At 35.6% G+C, this 5,414-nt stretch overlaps 1 pseudogene; it reads left to right on the top strand.

Moving 5' to 3' along the window:
- Positions 1 to 549: 549 nt before the first annotated feature.
- LOC145715779 (lymphoid-specific helicase pseudogene) lies at positions 550 to 1,027 on the top strand (annotated as a pseudogene).
- Positions 1,028 to 5,414: the final 4,387 nt, after the last annotated feature.

The raw sequence follows: 5,414 nt of genomic DNA, 5'->3' as shown, positions 1-5,414 counted from the left end.
CACATGGATGGGACTGGAGGAGATTATGCTAAGTGAAATAAGTCAAGCAGAGAAAGACAATTATCATATGGTTTCACTTATTTGTGGAACATAAAGAATAGCATGGAGGACATTAGGAGAAGGAAGGGAAAAAGGAAGGGGGTTAAATCGGAGGGGGAGATGAACCGTGAGAGACTATGGACTCTGAGAAACAAACACGATTTTGTGTTTGTGGGGGAGGTTGGGTTAGCCTAGTGATGGTTATTAAGGAGGGCACGTACAGCATGGAACACTGGGTGCTATACAAAAACAATGAATTGTGGGTCACCACATCAAAAACTAATGATGTATTGTATGGTTACTAACATAACATTATAAAATAAAATAATATTTAAAAAAATAAATAAAACCTATACAGGTAAATTACTGGATGCAAACAAGAACTTTAAAAGACGTTTTTTAGCTCAAATTTAAAACAAACATTCAGGACTGGAATCATCAGAATTTTCTAGTTATCTTGAAAATCTCCATTTTCTCTTTATCTTTTCTGATTGTACATGAACTGGTGATATGGGCATTAATTTGACTGCAGCAAATACAGTTATCATTGATGATAGTGATTGGAACCCCCACTTTGATCTTCAAGCTCAGGATAGATCTCATAGAATTGGACAGTCAAAGCCAGTTGTTGTGTATCATCTCATCACAGCAAATACTATGGATCAGAAAAATGAGGAAAGAGCAGATGCTAAAAGAGCACTGGAAAAGTTGATCATCCACGAAAATCATTTCCAAGGTGGTCAGTCTCAATTAAATTAATCTAAGAAAATTTTAGACCTTAAGGAATTAATGGAATTATTAAAATCTAGGTTTATGAAAGGGAAGTAAAAGTATCAAGAGAGGTCATTAGTGATTAAGATCTTTTAGATCAAAGTGATCTTGTTGATCAAATGAATGCCTCAGGACAGATAAAGAGAAAATGGAGATTTTCAAGACACTAGAAAATTCTGAGGATTCCAGTCCTGTATGTTTGTTTTATTGTATTTAAGATTTTATTGTTTATTTATTTGAAAGAGATAGAGAGCATGAGCAGAGAGTGGGAGAAGCAGATTCCCTGGCTGAGTAGGGAGCCTGATGTGGGGCTCAATACCAGGAACCTGAGATCATGACCTGAGCAGAAGACAGACACTTGCCAACTGAGCCATCCAGGTGCCCCATGAATGTTTGTTTTAAATTTGAGCTAAAGACTCCTTTTAAAGTTCTTGTATATATCTAGTAATTTACCTGTATTTGCTTTAAAATCCAGTCCACTTTACGTTTTTTTTTTTATGTTCCGTTAGCCACTGTATAGTACCTGATTAGTTTTTTTATGTAGTGTTCAGTGATTCATTAGTTAAGTGTAATACCCAGTGCTCATCACAGTAAGTGCCCTCTCAATACCCACCTGATCACCCCCTCTGTTACCCCCTCTGCCCACACCCCTCCCCTCTGAAACTCCCAGATTGTTTCTTGGGGTCCATAGTCTCTCATGGTTCATGTCCCTCTCTGATTTCTCCCCCTTTGGATTTCCCTCCCTTCCCCTATCATCCTCCATGCTATTGCTTATGTTCCACATATGAGTGAAACCATATGATAATTGTCTTTCTCTGCTTGACTTACTTCACTTAACATAATCCACTCCAGTTCCATCTACGATGCAGCAGGCCCCTCCCCCAGAAGACAAGCTGGAAGAACAAGAGGACAAAACCCCGAGGGTTCCCATAAAACTGTAAAACCCCAACACTAGGGGAAAATAGTATATTGAGCTACTGGTGTTGCCTCATGACCTGTGTATTACTTAAATACAGCTTTCTTTTTTTATTCTTTCTCATGTTTCTTCTCTGTTTTTTTCTTTTTACCTACTTATTATTCCAACTAGATGTTTAATGCAACATATTCCATAGGAACTTTTTAACTTGTACTTTTTCACACCTATACTTTTTATTCTTTATAGATATAATCTTCAAAGTAGTCCTTTTTCCCCTATTCAATACTACCTATTTATATATATATTAGTTTTAATCTCCCCATAACTCTGGGAAGTAGTGCTCTCTAACAAAGAGAACAAAGTACACCCAGGAAGAACTGAAACACTTTACCTTGCCCACATTGAGAGATTATAGCTCCCCTTCCCCTCATCCCCCCTTTTTTTTTACTTTATAAATCTTATTCTTGGGTTTCATTTTGGTTGTTTTTTTGGTGGTAGCTTCCAATTACTCCAAACTTTCCCAGGATGCACCTTGACTGGATTGTGGTTGGTATTTTCAACTCTGTACATCCCCTCAACCACCTCTCAACAGAATGACTAGGAGAAGGAACTCCCAACAAAGAAAAGAACCAGAGGCAATGGCCTCTCCCACAGACCTAATGGATATGGATATAAGAAAGATGTCTGAAATAGACTTCAGGGTAACACTTATGATGAAATTAACTAGGCTTGAGAAAACCATTAATGGCAACATAGAATCTCTAAGGCAGAAATGAGAGCTAATCAGGCTAAACTTAAAAAATGCTATGAATGAGATGCAGTCTAAACTAGATACTCTAACTGCTAGGGTAAATGAGGCAGAAGAACGAATTAGTGATCTAGAAGATAAACTGATAGAAAGTAAGGAAGAGGAGGAGGCCTGGAACAAACAGCTTAAAATCCATGAGAACAGACTTAGAGAAATCAACGATGCCATGAAACATTCCAGTGTCAGAATTACCGGGATCCTTGAGGGGATGGAGAGCAAGAGAGAGGACTAGAAGATATATTTGAGCAAATCATAGCTGAGAAATTCCTAATCTGGAGAATGAAACAAGCATTCATATCCTAGAGGCAGAGAAGACCCCTCCCAAGATCAAGAACAGACCACTGCCCTAGCATATAATAGTAAAACTTACAAATCTTAGAACTAAGGAAGCCATCCTAAGGGCAGTTAGGGGGAAGAGATTCCTTATGTACAGAGGGACGAACATCAGAATAAGGTCAGACCTGTCCACAGAGACCTGGCAAGCCAGAAAGGGCTGGCAAGACATATTTAATGTACTAAATGAGAAGAACATGCAGCTAAGAATACTTTATCTGGCAAAACTATCATTCAGAATGGACCAAGAGATAAAGAGCTTCCAGGACTGGCAGAAACTGAAAGAATATGTGACCTCAAAGCCAGCCCTGCAAGAAATACTAAGGGGGATCCTATAAAAGATGAAAGACCCCAAGAGTAATATGGACCAGAAATTTACAGAGACAATCCATAGAAGCAGGGACTGTACAGACAATAGCATGGCAATAAACACATATCTTTCAGTACTAACCCTCAACGTGAATGGCCTAAATGCTCCCATGAAACTTCACAGGATTGCAGATTGGATACAAAGACAGGAACCATCCATATGCTGTCTATAAGAGACTCATTTTGGACCTAAAGATACCTCCAGACTGAAAGTGAGGGGATGGAGAACAATTTTTCATGCCAATGGAACGCAAAAGAAAGTGGGGTAGCAATTCTCATATCAGACAAATTAAATTTTAAGCTAAAGACTGTAGTTAGAGACACAGAAGGACACTATATCATTCTTAAAGGGTCTATCCAACAAGAAGATCTAACAATTGTAAATATCTTTGCCCCCAACATGGGAGCAGCCAACTACATAAGCCAGCTGTTAACCAAAATAAAGAATCAGATCGACAATAATACAGTCCACTTTACTTTTTTGATTTTATCAGTTTACATTACATAACGTGTACCAACACAATTAAGAGATAGTAATTTCTGAAATTTATTAAAAACATAGAATTGTTCATAGCAAGTTTAGATTTTCCATTAATCTTTCAGGCTCAGTAATATTTTTGGGTACTGGCTGATGTGTGCTTAACCACTGTCAGATTTACCCAGTTTTCCTGTGGAAATTTCGTGTCTTTTCCCCCTCTTTTAGCAGTACAGTTCATGGGTTTAAGATACTTCAGTTATGGAGTAGCCTTTTAATGGGGGACAGATTGGATTATGCTTTCTGTTGTTTAAATAAGAAATTGTTTCACTTTAGGATATAGTTCTATAAAATAGTTTACCAAATAAATGTTTCTTACAAGAAATAAATCATTTGTTAAGAAAAAGTAGTTACTTTGTGTAATACAATATTTAAACATAATAACTAGACACCAATAATTGATAAATTTCTATAAACTTTATAAACTTTCTGCAATACCTTTATTAGTAACATATCTCCACAGAGATATATCCTAATAAGTTTTATCATCACTTCCTGATAATAATTCCCAAATAATTTAATATATTGATTAAACCTAATTTAGCTTCTCCTTTTCACAAAGTGAGATAATTTTTTCTTTATACATAATCCTTATTAAATGTTTCTTCCAAAGACAACATAAAAATTTGGTGATACAGTATAATTTAAAATAAAATTTTCATAAAATATTCTGTAAGGATGAGTAAATACTAGAATGTTTTTATTTTGAGTATATGATAACACAATTTTATACAGCAAAGTTTGCCTAGTTTACATTTTTTATTCCCAAAGATTCATTTTTTATTGTTTAATCTTTTTACTTTATTTATTTTCTTTCTCCAAACTTTCATTTTATCTTCCAGTATAGCAAACATAGAGTGTTATAATAGTGTTAGATGTTCACCTTATAGTGATTCAACAATTCCATACATCACCCAGTAGTCATAATGACCAGTGCACTCCTTAATCCCCATCACTTATTTCACCCATCCCCATGCTCCGCTCCACTCTGGTTACCATGAGCTTGTTCTCAATATGTATGAGTCTGTTCCTGGGGTTGTCTTTCTCTCTCTCTCTTTTTTTCCTTAGCTCATTTGTATTTTTTCTTAAATTATACATATGAGTGAAATCATATGGTATTTGTCTTTCCCTGACTGACTTATTTCACATATTCTCTAGCTTCATTCATGCCATTGCAAATGTCAAGATTTCATTATTCATTATGGCTTAATAATATTACATTATATTTATATAGATATATTCCCATTAGACAGTTTCACAACATTGCACAAATTTCCTTTTTCTCCACATCCTTGCCAACAACTTGTTTCTTGTGTGTTTCATTTTAGACATTCTGACAGGTGTGAGCTGATATGTAATTGTAATTTTGATAACTATTTCCTTGATTATTAGTGATATTGAGCATCTTTACATGTGTCTCTTGGCCACCTGGATGTGGATGTCTTCTTTGAAAAAAAAATATGTCTGTTTATTTCTTCTGCCCATTTTTAAAATGAATTATTTGGTTTTTGGATGTTGAATTGTATCAGTTCTTCATATATTTTGGATATTAAGCCTTTATTGGATATGTCATTTGCAAATATCTCCCATTCTGTAGGTTACTTTTTAGCTTGTTGATTGTTTCCTTTGCTATGCAGAAGCTT

This window comes from Leptonychotes weddellii, chromosome 9 (assembly GCF_054177405.1).
Source record: "Leptonychotes weddellii isolate Sample4059 chromosome 9, ASM5417740v2, whole genome shotgun sequence".
In the NCBI taxonomy this organism is placed as follows: domain Eukaryota; kingdom Metazoa; phylum Chordata; class Mammalia; order Carnivora; family Phocidae; genus Leptonychotes; species Leptonychotes weddellii.
This window is presented reverse-complemented; position numbering and strand designations above follow the sequence as displayed.